This window comes from Oncorhynchus nerka, linkage group LG28 (assembly GCF_034236695.1).
Source record: "Oncorhynchus nerka isolate Pitt River linkage group LG28, Oner_Uvic_2.0, whole genome shotgun sequence".
Taxonomy (NCBI): Eukaryota; Metazoa; Chordata; class Actinopteri; order Salmoniformes; family Salmonidae; genus Oncorhynchus; species Oncorhynchus nerka.
Genome location: NC_088423.1, coordinates 46949527 through 46972926, shown reverse-complemented (window position 1 = coordinate 46972926; position 23400 = coordinate 46949527).

The following is a 23400-nucleotide window of genomic DNA, read 5'->3' as shown; positions in this document are numbered from 1 at the left end:
TGTTATACAGCCCACACCCACAGCCCTAACAGAGGTTTACAGCCTTGTCAATCAATCAATCAATCAATCAATCAATCAATCAATCAATCAAATGCATTTTATAAAGCCCTTTTTCCATCAGCCCATGTCACAAAGTGCTACACAGATACCCAGCCTAAAACCCAGATGCAGATGCAGCACCTCGGTGGCTATGAAAAACTCCCTAGAAAGTCAGGGACCTAGGAAGAAACCTAAAGAGGAAGAAGGCTCCAAGGGGTGGCCAGTCCCCCTCTGGCTGTGCCTGGTGGAGATTTTAAGAGTACTCGGCCGTTAAGGCCAGATTGTTAATCAAGACGTTCAAATGTTCATAGGTGACCGGTAGGGTGAGAGTGGGTGGGTGAGAGGCAGAATGTGAGAGACAGAGGGTGAGAGACAGTGGGTGGGTGAGTGAGTGAGTGAGTGAGTGAGTGAGTGAGTGAGTGAGTGAGTGAGTGAGTGAGTGAGTGAGTGAGTGAGTGAGTGAGTGAGTGAGTGAGTGAGTGAGTGAGTGAGTGAGTGAGTATCAAGGCCAGATCATTATTCAAGAGGTTGGAACATTCATAGATGACCAGCAGGATGAGAGAGGGTGGGTGAGAGAGAGAGAGAGAGAGAGAGAGAGAGAGAGAGAGAGAGAGAGAGAGAGAGAGAGAGAGAGAGAGAGAGAGAGAGAGAGAGAGAGAGAGAGAGAGAGAGAGTCAAAACAGCAGGTCCGGGACAAGGTAGAGCGTCCGGTGAAACAGGTCAGGACACCTTCTGTGCAGGTCACAATGTCGGATCCTCTGAGAAGTTCCCTCTCTGCTCCCACTTACAGCTCTGCTTTACAGCTCTGCTTACTCACTCTTCCCATGCACTCTAACACGTTGGTCAAAGTCCAACCGCTGCCTATTATAATGGAAAGTAAAGGATCCTTCAATCTCAGTCAGTACACTGCTGTTCCCCAGGACGAGAAAAAAAAACGAATCAAGCTATTACATACTTATTAATACTTACAGTATCATTCTGTTTCAAGGCCTCTGTGACTGACTATTCCCTCCACGTATGCGTGTAAACATGACGATACTAAAGGTAATAATCAATGCAATAAAGAAACAGTGATCTGAGTAATAAAAATGGCCATGCGATAAGATTGTAATCAACTCTGCAAAGTGCATTCAGGCCTTAAAAAAGTGGGTTTACTCCTAATAGAATAATTGAGTTGCTTGTTGCCCTAATAGCTGTCCACTTAAATTGTACTTACTTCTCACAGCAAACGAACAAATAGTTTCCACACTCGGGCAACAACTGGAATCATGTGTCTGGGAAAGAGGGAGCTGACCAGAAAGAGAGAGAGCTTGAGAAATACACAGAGGTGAAAGGGATTCGTTGCTTTGTCAAGCTGGGCTGTTTCAAACTAGTGTGCCAACGAAGTAAATATTATCATTCTTTCTAGCACAATTACCATAATTCTGGTCTTGGCAGGCACCCTTGTCCAGGAAGATATCCAAGTAGATCACCCGGCCAATAGGTCAATGGTACACATTGTAAAACAGCCCAGCTGATGCATTGCAGATGATCTTGGAGTCCATTGAGCATGTCAGACATTTGGATCTATCTTTCTGATTATGATGCATGTACTGTATCTGTTTTTGATCATAAGTTGGTCTACAATGTAGCTGGCAATTGTACCACCCATACTTTCTGTATTAAAGTCAAATCCTGTTTTAAGCCTATCAACACTCAGATTCCAGGCTAGTTCCTCCATCATGTCAGTGTACTCCCAGAAGAGGTCTGGAGGGCAGAGTGGACATTTGCCATGGTTGTGAAGGGAGGCAGGTTGGAGAGACAAAAAGAAAGGGAGAAGAATATGGATACGAGAAGGCAACAGAAAAGAGGCATAGATTGACAGGAGGCAGAGGGAGTGGTAGAGAGGCCAGGTCAGCAGCTGTGCTCGTCGTAGGGCTCTTTTGAAAGACAACACGTTGTGATTGGATTACTTGTGTTTGGAGGTTAAGCAAAGAGGTGTAACGGCTGCCTGAGTGGGCCTCTCGCTCCCCGTACCAGAGGTGACCCTGCTAATGCCTGATTCCACGCCACTAATCTGCCCGGATGCTTTCATTCTGCTCCCAGGTCAGCCAGCTAATGTTTAAACTCCACACTGCTAACATGGAGGTGAGCGGGACATCAGACCTCGGGCCCCAGATGACTAAAGCTCCGACTACAAACTGCGGGGCTGGCTTGCTGCTGCTGCTAACATCCTCCACCGGCTCAGCTCGAGGGGGGAAAGAAAAACTGTGCGTAGGGGGTATGTGAATTAGCTCGTAGACATTCCATGCCTTCCGGCTGTAGGTTCAAACCCGGCTTAGACTTCATGTCTTTGACCCGGAGGAAGAGTATTTGTTTTTTAGGGCTCCATGAAACTCCCGCTTCAGTTGAATTCGGGGAAGTAGCGGCGCTTTAAATCGCCTGGAAATACTGTGAACTCGTAGGCCAAGGAATATGAAAGTCTTTAATGCAATAGGGGTAAAAAAAAATATTGAAGTGCTAATGTAATATACGACAATGAAGAATTGACTGTCATTTGATATGTTCCCCCAAAAGCTTCACACACACACGCACGCACACACACACAACGCACCCTCCCAGTCATCGTGTCTCCTCCCGCATCAGCGGCACCATCTGTTGAAGTCATCTGGCGTTTCCCTGCTCCTCTTCTGTGTTCTTTTTAACCCTCGTGCTTTCAACATGACTGCCACGGTCACCAATGATTCTTTATGATCAGAGGCATTTCAGCGTTCACTACCCGATGGCAACATTACATGGGTCCGTAGGAGGTGCACACTCCAGCCTGTGAAAAATAAAACTTCGCTCTCCCTCTCTCTCTGCTCCACACTCAGTTCAGCGACTCCTCATCTGTCAATCTTTCCATTTCTCTTCTTCCTCTCTTCCTCCCTCTTTGTTGCTCTCCTAAATCTCTTCTTTCTCTCCATTACTTGGGCTCTCTCTCTCTCTCTCTCTCTCTTTTCTTCTTCCAACTCTCTCCTGTGGGGTCTCACCGTAAGCAGCATTCTGCTGGGGTCACTCTCCAGATCAATGGCCAGCCCATGTAGACCCGCTGCTCTCCAGTTCCACTGTAACCTGACCTCCATATGTTCCTTTGACCAACGCTGCCCAGTGTGTGTGTGTGTGTGTGCGCACGCATGCATTTTTTCGTGTCGTGTGTGCGTGATCGTGGTGTTCTGTGCTTGGCTCGCAGTCCTGCTGGGCCCAGGCTCTGAGAGAATGTAATTACAGCCATTAAAAGCTCAAGGCATTATCAAACGCTGCGCTGCTTTACAGCTTCATAAACACTATATTATGTGGTATCCACCTGTGGAGGGGCCCGCAGTGTGGAGGGGCCTGCAGACCAGAGGGAGGTCTGCAGTACCCTGCCCCCCCCACTGAGTGGGCCCCAAGAACCTGACCACGCCTCCCCAGGATTCAGTCAACCTGGCTGATCATGACCTTTGACCCCATCCATAGGTCAGTCGGATCATTCCAGACTGAGAGGAGTCTGTGTTCCTATGGCGGACAGGGGTCCATTGATTCGATGGCCCTGCCTGTAGGTGTAAGGAAAGGGAGACGGAGAGCTGGAGGGAGAGAGGGATGGAGAGGGAGGAGGATAGTGGCCATCTGGGTCAGGGGTCAGACATTTTACATTTTAGCAATTTAGCAGAAGCTCATATCCAGTGCGAATTACAATTAGTGCATTCATCTTAAAGGATAACTCCACTCAAAAACTCTCTTTTGGCATTTTATTAATTAGTGCACTGTTGATACAGTCACAAAATGTTTTGCATGTCAGCAGTCAAGTTTTAAAGATATTGGACATTTGAGAAGCAAAGTGTCACCGGCCACATCGTCATGGTGATGAAAAATGCATTATATGATGCATGCACTGATACAGAGCCCAAACTTTGTGATTTATTAATCGAATAGAACAAAAATACTTACCAGGGGGAACTATCAGAGAGTACAAACTGATCAATATTATAATCAGAGGATTGGAATATAGACATTGTGAGGGTAAAAGGGTGATTAGGCAAATGCGAGCGTTATGACTGGGTTGTGTACGAGCTAGTGGGTTGGGGGTTGTGGTGTAAGACAAGGGGGTCATTATGTAGAGCTGTTGAGATACAGTGGGGTTCTAAATTATTGACACCCTTGAGAAAGATTAGCGAAAATGGCTGTATAAAATAAATCATTCAAATGCAGGGCTATATTTTCTGCTCAAAAACATGGGGAACTTATATTATTTCATATTGATACAATTGCTCAGAGAAAGAGATTTTGTTGAATAAGTATTATTAGAATTGTTTTCTTCTCAAAAGGGCAGAACATGCTTTATGAGTTTGAGAACGCATTGGGAGGGATCGTAGACTGCATTGCATCCTGTAGCTCCAACTCCAAAAAGTTCTGGGACACTGTGAAGTCCATGGAGAACAAGAGCACCTCCTCCCAGCTGCCCACTGCACTGAGGCTAGGTAACACGGTCTCCACCGATAAATCCACGATTATCGAAAGCTTCAATAAGCACTTCTCAACGGCTGGCCATGCCTTCCGCCTGGCTACTCCAACCTCGGCCAACAGCTCTGCCCCCCCCCCCGCAGCTCCTCGCCCAAGCCTCTCCAGGTTCTCCTTTACCCAAATCCAGATAGCAGATGTTCTGAAAGAGCTGCAAAACCTAGACCCGTACAAATCAGCTGGGCTTGACAATCTGGACCCTCTATTTCTGAAACTATCTGCCGCCATTGTCGCAACCCCTATTACCAGCCTGTTCAACCTCTCTTTCATATCGTCTGAGATCCCCAAGGATTGGAAAGCTGCCGCAGTCATCCCCCTCTTCAAAGGGGGAGACTCCCTGGACCCAAACTGCTATAGACCTATATCCATCCTGCCCTGCCTATCTAAGGTCTTCGAAAGCCAAGTCAATAAACAGGTCACTGACCATCTCGAATCCCACCGTACCTTCTCCGCTGTGCAATCTGGTTTCCGAGCCGGTCACGGGTGCACCTCAGCCACGCTCAAGGTACTAAACGATATCATAACCGCCATCGATAAAAGACAGTACTGTGCAGCCGTCTTCATCGACCTCGCCAAGGCTTTCGACTCTGTCAATCACCATATTCTGATCGGCAGACTCAATAGCCTCGGTTTCTCGGATGACTGCCTGGCCTGGTTCACCAATTACTTTGCAGACAGAGTTCAGTGTGTCAAATCGTAGGGCATGCTGTCCGGTCCTCTGGCAGTCTCTATGGGGGTGCCACAGGGTTCAATTCTCGGGCCGACTCTTTTCTCTGTATATATCAATGATGTTGCTCTTGCTGCGGGCGATTCCCTGATCCACCTCTACGCAGACGACACCATTCTATATACTTTCGGCCCGTCATTGGACACTGTGCTATCTAACCTCCAAACGAGCTTCAATGCCATACAGCACTCCTTCCGTGGCCTCCAACTGCTCTTAAACGCGAGTAAAACCAAATGCATGCTTTTCAACCGATCGCTGCCTGCACCCGCATGCCCGACTAGCATCACCACCCTGGATGGTTCCGACATTGAATATGTGGACATCTATAAGTACCTAGGTGTCTGGCTAGACTGCAAACTCTCCTTCCAGACTCACATCAAACATCTCCAATCGAAAATCAAATCAAGAGTCGGCTTTCTATTCCGCAACAAAGCCTCCTTCACTCACGCCGCCAAGCTTACCCTAGTAAAACTGACTATCCTACTGATCCTCGATTTTGGCGATGTCATCTACAAAATGGCTTCCAACACTCTACTCAGCAAACTGGATGCAGTCTATCATAGTGCCATCCGTTTTGTCACCAAAGCACCTTATACCACCCACCACTGCGACTTGTATGCTCTAGTCGGCTGGCCCTCGCTACTTATTCGTCGCCAGACCCACTGGCTCCAGGTCATCTACAAGTCCATGCTAGGTAAAGCTCCGCCTTATCTCAGTTCACTGGTCACGATGGCAACACCCATCCGTAGCACACGCTCCAGCAGGTGTATCTCACTGATCATCCCTAAAGCCAACACCTCATTTGGCCGCCTTTCGTTCCAGTACTCTGCTGCCTGTGACTGGAACGAACTGCAAAAATCGCTGAAGTTGGAGACTTTTATCTCCCTCACCAACTTCAAACATCAGCTATCCGAGCAGCTAACCGATCGCTGCAGCTGTACATAGTCTATTGGTAAATAGCCCACCCATTTTCACCTACCTCATTCCCATACTGTTTTTATACTGTTTTTTAAATTTATTTATTTACTTTTCTGCTCTTTTGCACACCAATATCTCTACCTGTACATGACCATCTGATCATTTATCACCCCAGTGTTAATCTGCAACATTGTATTATTCGCCTACCTCCTCATGCCTTTTGCACACATTGTATATAGACTGCCCATTTTTTTCTACTGTGTTATTGACTTGTTAATTGTTTACTCCATGTGTAACTCTGTGTTGTCTGTTCACACTGCTATGCTTTATCTTGGCCAGGTCGCAGTTGCAAATGAGAACTTGTTCTCAACTAGCCTACCTGGTTAAATAAAGGTGAAATAAAAAAATAAAAAAATAAAATAAAAAGACCCTTCCTCCACAAAGCATCCTTCCAGATCCTTGATATCCTTCATCTGTGCTTACGGACAGCCCTCTTCAATTCAAACCACAGGTTTTCAATGGGTATCTGGAAACTGAGATTTCGATTTTGTGGCCAATTAGCCATTTCATTGTGGATTCTCTGGTGTGTGTGTGGCCAAAGAGGTCCATTTTCATGTCATGCAACAAATGTAAACACCTGGAGTTTGATAAACGGCATTGGCACTTGGGTTGGAACAGGTGCTATGTTCAGATGACATGGAAATAGAAGTCTTTGGCCACGCACGCCAGTGGTGGGTTTGGCATCGAAATGAGAACGCATGAGCAGAAAATAGCCTCATACCTACTTTAAGATATGGTGGTGAATCTTTGATGTTTTGAGGCTATTCTACTTCCACTGGTCCTGGGGCCCTTGCTTAAGGTCAACGGCATCATGAACTTTACCAGGACATTTTTTTGCCAAAAACCTGGTTGTCCCTGCCAGGTGGCTGAAACCTGGCTGTGAGTGTCTTCTAGCAAGACAAGAACCCCAAGCACACATCAAAGCCAACTCATTAAGCTTGTGGTTAGAAATTAAAATTGAAATGACCAAATCTTTGCTTGGCATATAGATTGGGGGATAAGGCCCTGTGATGGACTAGTGTCCTGTTCAAGGGGTGTGCTTGTACATCAAGCTGCCTCAGGCTACAGAAACAGGAGACAGGCTCCTGCTCGTATGTGCCATTCTGGCTCGCGCAAGCCAAGGCTCGTGCAAGGCTACATACACATCAAAATCCACAGACAGGTTTTTTTTTAATTGAAGAGGGCCGTCCATAAGCGCAGACAAAGGATATCAAGGATCTGGAAGGATTCTGTATGGAGGAATGGTCTAAGATTCCTCCCAATGTGTTTTCCAACTCATACAACCTTTTAGAAAAAAGGCTCAGTGCCGTTATCCAACAAGGCGAGGTATTGAAAGGAATTGAAAACAGGGGCGTGAATCCTTTTTACCCCTACCTTTGTTAAAAAAACACGATTACAAAATCTCTCTGAGCAATTGTATTAGTATAAAATAATATAACTCCCCCCCAAAAAGTTATTTCATACAGCAATACATAAAATAAAATAGAGCCCTTCAACAGGGGTGTCAATCATTTCGGAAACCACTGTATGTTGAGTGCTTATATCAGAGCACAGATTATAGAGAGACGGGTATATTTGTAATAGAAGAGGAATAGAGGGAGGAAAGGGGGGTTGGGGGGAACATACAGGGCTACAGGGAGTCAGCAGGGTGATTATTCTAGGGGGGAGGTAGGAGGTGAGTGGATGGGGGTGGGGGCACAGCAGTAGAGATCAAGAAGACCGGAGACACCGGCTCCGTCAACACCGGGCCACATCTGGCTAACCCCCAAATACACACACACAACCCTCCACCAGCCAGATGTGAAGCCTGCCTTGCAGAGGACACACCCACATCTGCAGCCCTCTTCTCCCACTATGAGTGCTGGTTTGGGCCTGTATCGTTAGCAGTATGTTTCATGGGCAGCATGAGTCTATGTGCTTTTGCATGTTTGAAAGATAGACAGAAATCCGGGTGAGACACAGCATAGAGGTGGAGGGAGAGAAATAAAGCAGGATGAGAGAGAGAGCGAGAGAGCGAGAGAGAGCACGAGAGTGCACGTGAGAGAGCGAGAGAGCGAGAGAGAGAGAACCACCTACCTCTAAGAGGCAGAAAAAACGCTATGGGCCTATAATTAAAGCCAAATGAGATTTTTGTTGCTCCCTATTAGTTTTTTATTTCTAGCCACAAACAGCAAGGAGGTCTACCTCCACACCGTTAACACCACTTCTGCTCGCTCACACGCTTCTCCTTTCACGCTCTAGACTAGCGACGTCAGTTTTACTCTTCTAACAAAGTTTCTCTCCCATACCCCTGTAGAAGTCCACAGCGGTTTTGCGTGCTTAAAAATCAATGCCATATTAGATTTCACACTTGGGTTAAACGCTATCGCATGGAATTCTCTGTGTTCCCATTGACTGCCACTGGGTTTGCGCTAGAAGGTGGTTCATCTTGAAGAGATGTTCTGCCTGATATAGACCTTGTTAACTGGTTGTCTTTCTCTGGACTGGAGGTTTAATTAAATGGTCTGGAGGCAGGGCCAAACTCACTGATGACTCACACATGCTGATCACACGCACACACACACACACACACACACACACACACACACACACACACACACACACACACACACACACACACACGCCTTTCCTCCAAAGCAGGATTTTTTTTTTTTTTGCAGTTTGAGATTTATGGTACAGGATTTAAGGAGTATAGTTCTGTGTTGTCCCTTGCTATGGTTCTGCTCAAGCAGCGCTCCCCATTATGACTCTACTGGAGATGTGATGACTTAGTAATGTGTGAATGGCCTGGGAGGAGGAGAAGGGTGAGAGAGAATCAGCCATTAAATTTGACAACCACCTAAAAGGAAGTGATTCCCAAACCTTCCACAACAAAGCCATCACGTAGAGAGATGAGCCTAGAGAAGAGTCCCCTTAGCAAGCTAGCAATGGGTCTCTGTTCACAAACACAAACAAACCCCACAGAGCCCCAAGACAGCAACACAATTAGACCCAACCAAATCATAATTATTTGACACATTGGAAAGAATTAAACAAAAAAACAGAGAACTGTAATAGTATCTGGCCCTAAACAGAGAGTACACAGTGGCAGAATACCTGGTCTCCACCTCTCCCTCTGCCAGGACACATAACAACTACTCCAACATCAACATTTGACTTGACTATTGAGTTTAGTTTTAGTTAGGTGGTGTCAGGTAGGTCGTGACTACCAGAATTGTATTTTTATTTTTTGTTTGTGAGTCAGTCTCATCTCATCTGTAAGTCATAGTCTCTAGACCAATACCAAGGACTCGAACTTCTCATAAACCCTTTGGTAGAAATAACTTCAAAACAACTTCATTTCTTTTGCCATTTTGGATAACCCCAAATTAAATGATCACGAACATAATAAGGTCACAACACAAATTGCATCACATTGAAAGAGTTGTTTTATAGTCACAAAATAGGTTCACTTAGGAAATGTCCCCTACCTCGGGCAGTTTTTGTCCAGCTTAGTAAGTAATCAAAGTGAACTAATTTGACCTCAGTCTCGCAATGCTTATTCATAAATCGATGCGTGCGTAAAAGCAGTCTTACTCACAAACTCAGAATAAAAAGCTCCTATGAAATGGACCAATCAAATCCACTCCTAACATTTCCCAAGGTTTACCCCCGGCCTACTAACTGTTAGCGTGTTAGTATCGGCCTGCTAACTGTCTGAATCACCGTGGACCCATATGTTCACTTGGCTATGCATGCCTCTCTCTAATATCAATATGCCTCGTCCATTACTGTTCTGGTTAGTGATTACTGTCTTATTTCACTGTAGAGCCTCTAGCACTGCTCAATATGCCTTAACCAACCATGTTATCCCACCTCCCTACATATGCGATGACATCACCTGGTTTAAACGTCTCTAGAGACTATATCTCTCTCATCATTACTCAATGCCTAGGTTTACCTCCAATGTACTCACATCCTACCTTACCTTTGTCTGTACACTATGCCTTGAATCTATGCTATCGTGCCCAGAAACCTGCTCCTTTTACTCTCTGTTCCGAACGTGCTAGACTACCAGTTCTTACAGCCTTTAGCCGTACCCTTATCCTACTCCTCTGTTCCTCTGGTGATGTAGAGTTTAATCCAGGCCCTGCAGTGTCTAGCTCCACTCCCACTCCCCAGGTGCTCTCATTTGTTGACTTCTATATCCGTAAAAGCCTTGGTTTCATGCATGTTAACATTAGAAGCCTCCTCCCTATGTTTTTTTTACTCACTGCTTTAGCACACTCTGCCAACCCAGATGTCTTAGCCGTGTCTGAATCCTGGCTTAGGAAAACCACCAAAAACCTTGAAATCTCCATTGCGAACTATAACATTTTCCGCCAAGATAGAACTGCCAAAGGGGGCGGTGTTGCAATCTACTGCAAAGATAGCCTGCAGAGTTCTGTATTACTATCCAAGTCTGTACCCTAACAATTCCAGCTTCTACTTCTAAAAATTCACCTTTCCAGAAACAAGTCTCTCACTGTTGCCGCTTGCTATAGACCTCCCTCTGCCCCCAGCTGTGCCCTCGATACCATATGTGAATTGATTGCCCCCCATCTATCATCTGAGCTCGTGCTACTAGGTGACCTAAACTGGGACATGCTTAACACCCCGGGCCATCCTACAATCAACACTTGATGCCCTCAATCTCACAAAAAATTATCAATGAACCTACCAGGTACAACTCCAAATCCGTAAACACGGGTACCCTCATAGATGTCATCCTAACTAACTCGCCCTCCAAATACACCTCTGCTGTTTTCAATCAAGATCTCAGCGACCACTGCCTCATTGCCTGCATGTGTAATGGGTCTGCGACCAAACGACCACCCCTCATCACTGTCAAGCGCTCACTAAAACATTTCTGCGAGCAGGCCTTTCTAATTGACCTGGCCAGGGTATCCTGTAATGACATTGACCTCATCCCATCAGTAGATGATGCCTGGCTATTCTTTAAAAGTGCCTTCCTCACCATCTTAAATAAGCATGCCCCATTCAAAAAATATAAAACTAGGAATAGATATAGTCCTTGGTTCACTCAAGACCTGCCCTTGTCTGCCCATGACCAGCACAAAGACATCCTGTGGCGTTCTGCATTAGCATCGAATAGCCCCCATGATATGCAACTTTTCAGGGAAGTTAGGAACAAATATACACAGGCAGTTAGGAAAGCTAAGGCTAGCTTTTTCAAACAGAAATCTGCATCCTGTAGTACTAACTCAAGAAGAGAGCACCTCCTCCCAGCTGCCCACTGCTCTGAGGCTAGGAAACACTGTCACCACTGATAAATCCACTATAAGCATTTCTCTACGGCTGGCCCTGCTTTCCACCTGGCTACCCCTACCCCGGTCAACTGCCCGGCACCCTCCACAGCAACCCGCCAAAGCCCCCACCATTTCTCCTTTACCCAAATCCAGATAGCTGATGTTCTGAAAAAGCTGCAAAATCTGGACCCCTACAAATCAGCCGGGCTAGACAATCTGGACCCTCTCTTTCTAAAATTATTTGCCGAAATTGTTGCAACCCCTATTACTAGCCTGTTCAACCTCTCTTTCGTATCGTCTGAGATTCCCAAAGATTGGAAAGCTGCCACGGTCATCCCCCTCTTCAAAGGGTGTGACACTCTAGACCCAAACTGCTACAGACCTACTATCCTACCCTGTCTTTCTAAGGTCTTCAAAAGCCAAGTTAACAAACAGATTACCAACCATTTTGAATCCCACCGTACCTTCTCCACTATGCAATCTGGTTTCAGAGCTGGTCTTGGGTGCATCTCAGCCACGCTCAAGGTCCTAAGCGACATCATAACCGCCATCGATAAGAGACATTACTGTGCAGCCATATTCATCAAACTGGCCAAGGCTTTCGACTCTGTCAATCACCACATTCTTATTGGCAGACTCGACAGCCTTGGTTTCTCAAATGATTGCCTCGTCTAGTTTACCAACTACTTCAACAGTCCAATAATGTCTAACAGTGCAGTAGTATCTAAAATCAACTCACAACAATACACACAAATCTAAAAGTAAAAGAATGGAATTAAGAAATATATAAATATTAGATTGAGCAATGTTCGAGTGGCATTGACTAAAATACAGTAGAATAGAATACAGTATATACACGAGTTGAGTAAAGCTGTATGTAAACATTATTTAAACATTATTAAAGTGACTGGTGTTCCATTATTAAAGTGCCCAGTGACAGGCCGTGGCTCGGATGGTTGATGTCCTTGAGGATCTTTTTGGCATTCCTGTGACATCCAGTGCTGTGTCCTGGAGGGCCCCCGGTGATGAGTTGGGCTGACCGCACCACCCTCTGTAGACACATTTGGTTGTGGGCGGTGCAGTTGCCGGTCCAGGCGGTGATACAGCCTGCCAGGATGCTCTCAATTGTGCATCTGTAAAAGTTTGTGAGGCTTTTAGGAGCCAAGCCACATTTCTTCAGCCTCCAGAGGTTGAAGAGGCGCTGTTGAGCCTTCTTCACCACACTGTCTGTGTGGGTGGACCATTTCAGTTTGTCAGTGATGTGTACGCCGAGGAACATGAAGCTTTCCACCTTCTCCACTGCGGTTCTGTCGTTGTGGATGGGGGGGCTCCGTCTGCAATTTCCTGAAGTCCATGATCATCTCCTTTGTTTTGTTGACATTGAGTGAGAGGCTATTTTCCTGGCACTCAGTTTTTCACAATTCCTGACATTTAATCAAAGTAAAAAACTCCCTGTCTTAGGTCAGTTAGATCACCACTTTATTTTAAGAACATGAAATGTCAGAAAAAAATACGAATTTTGGCCCATTCCTCCTGATAGAGATGGTGTAACCGAGTCAGGTTTGTAGGCCTCCTTGCTCACACATGCTTTTTCAGTTCTGCCCACATATTTTCTATAGGATTGAGGTCAGGGCTTTGTGATGGCCACTCTAATACCTTGACTTTGTTGTCCTTAAGCCATTTTGCCACAACTTTGGAAGTACGCTTGGGGTCATTGTCCATTTAGAAGACCCATTTGCGACCAAGCTTTAACATCCTGACTGATGCCTTGAGATGTTGCTTCAATATATCCACATACGTTTCCTTCATCATGAGCCATCTATTTTGTGAAGTGCACCAGTCCCTGCAGCAAAGCAACCCCACAACATGATGCTGCCACCCCCGTGCTTCACAGTTGGGATGGTGTTCTTTGGCTTGCAAAACTCCCCCTTTTTCCTCCAAACATAACGATGGTCATTGTGGCTAAAGAGTTCTATCATCAGACCAGAGGACAGTTCTCCAAAAAGTACGATATTTGTCCCCATGTGCAGTTGCAAACCATAGTCTGGCTTTTTTTATGGCGGTTTTGGAGCAGTGTCTTCTTCGTTGAGCGGCCTTTCATGTTATGTCAATATAGGACTCGTTTTACTGTAGATATAGATACTTTTGTACCTGTTTCCTCAAGCATCTTCACAAGGTCCTTTGCTGTTGTTCTGGGATTGATTTGCACTTTTCGCACCAAAGTACGTTAATTTCCATGAGACAGAACGCTTCTCCTTCCTGAGTGGTATAACGGCTGCGTGGTCCCATGGTGTTTATACTTGCATACTATTGTTTGTACAGATGAACGTGGTATCTTCAGGCATTTGGAAATTGCTCCCAGGGATGAACCAGACTACAATATTTTTTCTGAGGTCTTGGCTGATTTATTTTGATTTTCCCATGATGTCAAGCAAAAGGGCAGTGAGTTTGAAGGTAGGCCTTGAAATAAATCCACAGGTACACCTCCAATTGACTCAAATTATGTCAATTAGCTTATCAGAAGCTTCTAAAGCCATGACATCATTTTCTGGAATTTTCCAAGCGGTTTAAAGATACAGTCAACTTAGTGTATGTAAACTTCTGTTCCACTGGAATTGTGATGCAGTGAAACAATCTGTCTGTAAACATTTGTTGGAAAAATTACTTATGTCATGCACAAAGTAGATGTCCTAACCGACTTGCCAAAACTATAGTTTGTTAACAAGAAATTTGTGGAGTGGTTGAAAAACGAGTTTTAACTTCTGACTTCAACTGTATATTTGACTTTGAATTGTTTAAAAGGGGCGTGTTTATCCGCCAGAGGAATACATACGGAGGAGAAATGTTCTAGAACCAACTCAGGAATACAGGAGACAGTGGCTAAATCAGAGTAGAACATGTCATGTAAAAACCCTTGAGGAGAAACCTTTTTAAAATGTATCTTCTTAATTAAACAAGGATGAGTTGTTTCGTATCTCTAATACATACTATGGAACTATGATCACTGAGATCATACGCAAATACTCCACCAGACAAATATTCATGGGGGTTATTAGTAAGAATGAAATCAGTAAACGAGGCGTTAACGGGGATTTCCACATTTAGCCATGTGGTTTTGAGATCAATTGATTCAGAATTAAAACCCATTCATATACTCTTGAATTGATTTGAGGCCGGCGATAGCCAATCCAGATTCAAATCCCCTTAACTGACAAACTCAGAGGACAAAAAAAGTGTTAAACACTCGGGTATAGCAACAATAGCATCCACCATGGTATCAGAGGGACGGTAAATCCCAGCAACAAATAAATGTGTATTCTGGTTTATGGACACATCTACAACCTGGAGTTCAAATTTCTTGGGAACAGAAATATTTAAAGATTGGGATGCCATGGAATTAGATTTTACTACTCCCCCTTTTTCTAATCTGTCACATCTAGATTCTTATCATTTGCTACAATGTCTTTATCAGATAAAGAACCAATGTTTCTGAGAGAACCAGAATATCAGGACACGAGTCCTGTACCCAAATGTCAATTGTGTCCATTTAAAAAAAATCATATGGCTCACATTTAGGGGCATTAGTCCAAGTGTAACATGGTTATATTGGTGATTTCCCTTGCGACTTTATTGTTAAGCCAATGGGTTTTTGGTTTTAGTTTAGTCTTGCCTTCACCTACTCAACATGGCATCTTATTGGCTGGTTTGCGTAGCTTGCTTACAAGGGAGGATGTTTCAGTTAGAATCGTCCCAGTGAACAAGCACCAAACCAGCGGTAAGTTGTTGGTTGCAAAGCACTGTACATCAAAAGTGATTTTTATACTCCCAAGTGATGATTTAAATGTACAATTTATATCAATTTGTTTGTAAATGTTATTTCGAACATCACACATAAGATCCAGCGTTTTTGGTGAATATTTGTTGTGCATTTTGTTGTAGAGAATTCCCGCTAATACTAGCTAGCAACTTACTGTGTCTGGTGGGTGGGGGTGGGGGGGGGGGTTGTATATTTTGTACAGTGCGTGAGTGCAGATTTGGATGGTTAGCCGTGCCTTGCATGACGTGCAATTTTGTGCTGTTCCTATCAGAATAAAGCTCCATGACTGGTGCTACAAGTTGGAGTTTGTGTCGATGATTGATTGTACACATCGCAAGAAGAGTACTGTTACACAAGTTCCCTACAAGATGTAAAGTCAGACGGGGTATTCAGCTCATTCCCATAAGCGCTAACAGGCATAGGGTCATCTGCAGCTATTTGTTGAGTGAGCTGAGACTTTGCCAAGGACCCTGGCCAATCATGTGAGAGCACAGTAGACTGAACATTTGACAGACGTCCCTCAACTCGCTGGATGCAGGGGCTGGGCCGGGAACTGGGAGAGCAGTGTTGGCAGAGCAGTCCACCCTGAGGAAGCTCTCGCCAAAGGAGTGGCTGCCAATGCTCCATTCTGGGTGTGCACAGGAGGCCTTGGTGTGGCTCCTAATGCAGGGTTGGTTGGGACAGCCATGGGGGGGGCAGGAGTATCCCAGGCCTGTCCTGGGGATGGGAATAGGGAGGGTAAGCAAAACTAGCCTGGGAGGGAGGGTGTGGGGGGAATTGAGGAGGGTGGTGTGGAGGGCAGTGTGGCTGGTGAAGCTCCAAACTTCCAGCATATGAGGGCGGATGATGTGAATCATACATGGTGTAGACTGCATCATGTGGTGCACTACCCTTAACAGTGTTTTGCCAGACCCTAGAGTGGTGGTCGGTGCTGTGTAGAGCTGGGCGGAGTTGAGGTGGCCGGGTCTGGTAGAGCTGTGCTGTGATGGGCCGGGTCTGGTAGAGCTGTGCTGTGATGGGCCGGGTCTGGTAGAGCTGTGCTGTGATGGGCCGGGTCTGGTAGAGCTGTGCTGTGAGGGGCCGTGTCTGGTAGAGCTGTGCTGTGAGGGGCCGGGTCTGGTAGAGCTGTGCTGTGATGGGCCGGGTCTGGTAGAGCTGTGCTGTGATGGGCCGGGTCTGGTAGAGCTGTGCCGAGGCAGGCCGGGTCTGTTTGAGCTGTGCTGTGATGGCCCGGGTCTGGTAGAGCTGTGCCGATGCAGGCCGGGTCTGTTTGAGCTGTGCTGTGATGGGCCGGGTCTGTTTGAGCTGTGCTGTGAGGGGCCAGGTCTGGTAACTAAACTGTTAAAATATTATATTTGTTTTTTTACAAACATTGCAATTTAAGGAGGAGCTCTTCTTAAGTGCTGCTGCTAGGATGCATGAAATGCAGGATACTTGACTGACTACGCAGGATATTCATTCAGTCGTTCTGGTATAACCCATTCGTTCATACGCCGTGACAACTAAAAGACAACAGTCACACAGTGGTGGAATAAATTCAACTGAACATATGTTTGTTTCATCACAAAACCGGAGAGCAACAACATCTAGCTGGTGAAGTCCACAAAGCAAATATTGCCTGTTATATCACCTGCAGCATGGTCAAGCAAGTTAATGTTTTCAACAGTTCACTGAACAACTACTGATTTAGATCCACAGATTTACCGCAAGTCAGCACAAAGACAACAGGAGAACTGCCTTCACTATTCCAGCACCATTTCAACAAAACATTTAAAAATCAAAAGTTGAATAAGGATCGCCGTTCCGTCAACGGGACAGTTGTAAATCATGCAGCGCGTTATATCAAGATTACAGATTTTAGAGTAACAAATGTCAGTACATAGAAGTGTCTTACATTGGCTGGAAGCTTAAATTCATGTTAATATAACTGCACTGTCCAATTTAAAGTAGCCATTACTTCGAAAAAATGCCATGCTATTGTTTGAGGAGAGCTCCTAACAACAAAACACTTTTTTCAACGCAAGAGGTTTGATAAAATCACCTCTGAAGGTGAAGTTTGTACTTATATTCTGAAATCTTGCTCTGATTTATCATCCAAAGGTTCCCAGAGATAACATAAAGTGTTGTTTTGTTAGATAAAATCCTTTTTCATATCCTAAAAAGGTCCATATAGCATGCACGATCAATTTTGTATTTCCACTCGTTCAATTTGCAAAGAAAGGAATCTGTGAAAATCTCACCCTAAACGTTGTTTGAAAGAGTCAAATCACATTCGTATCTATTCCTCAGAGATCCTAGAAGGTAATAAGACTTCACTATTTTATTAGGGGTGTAGTTTAACCTATAGGACACCATATTTGGTCAGAGAGCGACACCTTCATGGCACGACGACGCCTTCATGGCACGTCATCACTTGAACAACTGTATATTTGTCAAATAAGCACCCATCAGTCAAACAAACCTAGCTAGATAGCCAATGAGCTGGGCTTTATGGGAGTATCCGGAAACCATATATATGTCGTAAAATGTAGCTTCTAACCTTGTACGACAGCATGCCTTTTAATTTCGGACAAAAATTTTAAGGATATTCAGAGTTATGAAGTTATGAAAACTGGTTGTTTTGTAAATGTTGAACTTATAATATGGCTACTAATACTTGGAAAGCTAAATCAAAGTCCAAGTATACAGATTTGGAGATATTCTTGCAGAAAAATAGAATATGAATGTGAATGTCTTCACGATTTGCCCAAATGTACCTGGGGACTCATTTTTCAAGTTATCCATCTGAAACTTTGCACATACACTGCTGCCATCTTGTGAACACTATCGGAATTACAACAAGAGTGATGGCTATAACTATGACCTTTCTCTTGCATTTCAAAGATGGTGGTATAAAAAGACGTGTGTGTGTGTGTGTGTGTGTGTGTGTGTGTGTGCGCAAGTAAACCAACAAATGTTGACTCACCCTACTTGCATTCCTCCTCTCTTTCTTGTTGGTAAAACAGTCTCGTTTTCATAGGCTACCGAGCCAAAATGCTTCCTATCCTAACTTCCTCGCATGGACAACAATGAACCAGCTAAGTTAGCTAGCTAGTTAATGTGAGCCTACAATGCTACATATAGGCTACATATTGAACTTCAATTATCTCAGGTCAGTGGCAAAACATATTAATTTATGATTATATAAGAATCGGCGTCATAATAATTGGTTTGTACAGAGAATTAATTCCAAATCCTCATCTCCATCCATGGCATAGGAAAGGGCCGATTTAGCAAGACAGGACGTCAACACAAGCAGACCCGAAACAGACACGTTTTTTTTTTAATTACGTTTTGCTTAGAAAGTGATTTGATTGGTGTGAAGCCAAATCCAAACTGGCCTCCCTTGGGAGGAGTTTTGTTGAACCAGGATAACCCACAGTTGAGCTCAGCTCAACGCTGATTGGTTCATTCTTTTATCATTTTTTTAGCAAGAGAGTGTCACACCCTGACCATAGTTTGCTTTGTATGTTTCTATGTTTTGGTTGGTCAGGGTGTGATCTGAGTGGGCATTCTATGTTGGATGTCTTGTTTGTCTATTTCTATGTCTGGCCTGATATGGTTCTCAATCAGAGGCAGGTGTTAGTCATTGTCTCTGATTGGGAACCATATTTAGGTAGCCTGGGTTTCACTGTGTGTTTGTGGGTGATTGTTCCTGTCTCTGTGTTTGCACCAGATAGGACTGTTTAGGTTTTCATTTTTCTTGTTTTGTTTAGTCTGTTCATGTAGTCATCTTTATTAAAAACATGAATAACCACCACGCCGCATTTTGGTCTGCCTCTCCTTCACCACAGGATAACACTTACAGAGAGAATGATTTCTCCTGTGAAAATCAGCCACTTGCCAATTGACAGAAAATTATGAAAACACAGAAAGAGATGAAAGATACATTATTTATTGGTCAAATATTTGGGGAAGCCTGGCTACCCTTGGCATCCGTGAATATATGCCACTGATATAGGCAGGCAATGTGCTGAACAGGCTGAACAGACAACCATAGCTAACAATTTTGGTCGATTGGTGGCCATTTCGGCGTCACTCTTCAGCCTTTCAAAATTATGGTTTGGTCATGACTCATGGGCACTCTTTTTCTCGCTACTTTCTCTCTTTTGGGGTCGAAGTTGATTCCGATCCAAGAACGGAGACTGAAACTTGTTGCCTTCGTCTGCTGTTTTTGTTTCTGGCAGCTGTAACGTTAAGTTACAAGTGACTTTCACTTCCTCTCCAGCTCCAGGGCAGCAGGGTCATTCAAGTAGGAGGCATTAGCGCAAAGACACACCTAGCACAGAAGGCCAGCCAAAGGCGGCTTCAACCCCCCCCTGTTTTCGTTCAAAGTGAAAACACTACACAAGTAGTGGGGCAGCGTAGTCGCCAACGACCTGCGGATTTCTGCTTTAAGCATGATAATAGCGTGCTATTCCCCTTCTATTTGTTGTGGGTAGAAATCGTATGAATGAAGGTGCGGTGGAGGTATTCACAGATACACCATATTCTGACCTTGATTTAATTCCCTAACAATAGAGCTTTCCAGCTTGCAGTCCTAAAACCTGGAAATTAGTTACCTCTGGTTCGTTCAGCCATTCCTATGGGGAAAATGAATGAAATGAAGAGAATAGGGTTTGGGATAAACACAGAAAATGAGGTCTAACGAAAGCTTAGGAGATCTTGTATTTTGTTATATGAGATAATATCAGTCACTTAACATGACCTTTATGAATTATGAAGCCTTTATGTGCTTTACGTGATTTCTTAAATTCACAAAAAGTGACATTACCTGAAGATTATTTTACAGAACAAAATGTATTAGATCTCCTAAGCCTGTGTTTACCACAGACCTGATTTTTGGCACTTATCCAAAAACCCTACAAAAAAGACGCCATTACTATTGGTCTCTATTCCACCACCTTTGCACGCGAGGAAACCATGAATAAGGTTTAGCGAACCTACCAGTTCCAAATGGAAGAAGCATCCATTGTTTCACATATAAATAGCACCATTTTCCATGCACTGTAATTTACAACTTGATAAAAGCTATTGATAAGAGATGGTAAAATGAGCAATTCATTTGGATAAGGGAAATGTCAATATAAATGACACTTGTTTTAGATATATTTTACCTTATAATCCCTGGAGACAAATGTGAAACAGGTCATATGGCAGCAAACTGAAGCATATTAACTTTCCTAGAGTAAAGTTTATGAAATGCTGTGCCATTATGCAGAATTGTAATTGTAAGGCCTTTTAACTTGCAGGGATAGGCACTCTCCAATGTCTTAATTATAGGCTACCCCGACTTTCTAGGTTTCCTATTTCTATCATGTTAAATATTAGCCACTGTCAGTATCGACCGTCAGTAGGCCTAATAACAACACATATTCAACTTCCAATTTACTGTTAATTCCCTTCAGTTGGTATAGCCTACATTATCATTCCATTTAATTACACTGTTTAGTTTACTTTCATTTGATTCCTCTATAAATCTCGTCACAGCCATGTAGCGGTTGCTGAGGGTCATTAGTAACAGTTCAATCGAGTACATGCTGATCAGACTTCTATATTATATACCTTTTTATATACCCTTTTACCACCTGAGGAACATTGCCAAGGTGCGACCGTTTCTCTCATCAATGCTTTTATTACAAGCAGGCTTGACTACTCTAATGCGCTCCTGTCTGGTCTAACCAAAAAAAGCCATTGGTCAACTCCAAAACATACAGAATGCTGCAACACGGGTACTGACCAAGATCAGACGGAGAGCACACATTGCACTGGTTTTAAGGCCTCTGCACTGGCTGCTTGTGGGTTTTAGAATATGTTTTTAAGTTATGTACCCAGTAAGTCCCTCAGGTCCTCTGGAAATGGCCTTTTAACAATCCCAAAGCCTAGGACCAAGAGGCATGGAGAGGCAGCCTTTAGTTATTATGCCCCCAGCCTCTGGAATAGCCTGCCAGAGAACCTGAGGGGGGCTGAAACTGTGGACACATTTAAAAGAAATATTAAAACACTTTTTAGCTTTGCTTTTACTTAGGGTGCTTTTTAGACATTCAGTTTCTTTCAGAGTTTTTTACCTTATTTGTTGTGTAGTAAATATGTCACCTTTTATTTTCATAGTTTTTTATTTGTTTTTTTCTCCTGTGAAGCACATTGCGTTACATTCCATGTCTGAAATGTTCTGTACAAATAAAGCTTGATTTGATTTAATTTGAATGACAACAGAGACAGAATATAGTATGGATTGTAATTGAGTAGTTTGGAGTAGGCCTTGTCCCAGAGGAACGCTCCTCAGAGCCAGATGCTGATGACAGGTTGCCCTATGCTGGAGCTGGGCAGCTGGCATCTCAACCCTCACTGGGAGAAAGGGGATCCGATGCTGGGCCTTCTGTTGGTGATGGTGGTGGGGAGGTGGAAGGTCGTTGGAAGACTTATTGCAAAACAGCAAGTGGGAGACAAGGTTTGAGTTCACATAGAAACACTCCCCTAGATTCATGCCCATTGGTTGAAAGAAAGGAAAGTGAATATTGCACGAGTGAGCCCATAGGTTAATCAGCAAGCGTGGGAGAACTGCCTTAGTGTGCCATGCTCATAGGCTGAAGTATATAGGTGAAGACATTCCACACGCTTGCTAATAGTAGAGGAGGAGAGACGTTACGCTATTATGACACTACCCTATAAATACCTGCTATGCTAACACTGTAACATAAACACTTTCATAGACACCTACTGTGCTTATGAGGTAATGTTATAATCATTACCATATGAATACCTGCCATGCTAATGAGGTGACATTAACCACTACCCTAAACATATTGGCTATACTGATGAGTGAGAGGAAGTGATGTGTGTTGAGTTCACTAGATCAATGAAAAGTGACAATCCATTCAGACCAGCCTTACCGATTTAACTTTAGTAACTACATTTCAATCGAGTACAGGCTTAATTGAATGACAGAGACGAAATACAATATGGAATTGTATTGAATAGTTTGGGGTAGGCCTCGTCTCCGAGGAATACTCCTCAGAGCCAGATGCTGATGACAGGTTATCCTATGCTGGGCAGCTGGCATTGAAACCCCCATAGCGGAGCAATAGAGATGAGATGCATGTGAAGAATAGAACACGTGCAGTTATGCTGTACTGGGTAGTATCGACAGTAGTGCTGAGCGATTAGTGCTTTGATGTCGGTTCAGTTTCAGGTTTGATTATTAGGAAATACATTTTGGTTTCAACAAACATTTTTAACAGGAACTGTATTATGAGATAATGAAGTTAGAATGATTTCAGAGCATTTTCATGGACATTTCAAAGCCCAAAAAAGAAGACATTCAGTTGACACCAACTGCCAAAACATTGAAACTATTCCATTGTCAGTAGTATATATTACTATACCTAGTTTTCACTTGATTACTTTTTCATTTTTCATTCCTTAAAGCAGTGGTTCCCAAACTTGTTATAGTCCCGTACCCCTTCAAACATTCAACCTGCAGCTGCGTACCCCCTCTAGCACCAGGGTCAGCGCACTCTCAAATGTTTGTTTTTTTCCCATCATTGTAACCCTGCCACACACACACTATACGATACATTTATTAAACATAAGAATGAGTGTGAGTTTGTCACAACCCGGCTCATGGGAAGCGACAAAGAGCTATTTATAGGACCAGGGCACAAATCATAATAATCAAAAATGGGAACGTTGGTTAAATGCTTGGCATTAAAAGTACCACATGGAATGTTCACTCATTCAAGTGCGCTGAGCACAGAAAGAAAATAGTGCAATGTGTTTGATTGAAACGAGACGTCTACGTGTACGTCTACCATGCTGTAAGAGATATGCATGATTAACATGAAGCGCTAACCGAGCGTTAAACACAACAGTGCATGCTGTAATGTGGGAAGATATGTGCACATGTTAAGGTCCAATGCCGAACCTGAGTGCCTCCCATTGTTACGCTGATTTGTTTAGAAGAGATGCTACGTATGACGGTAGTTAGTACCCAA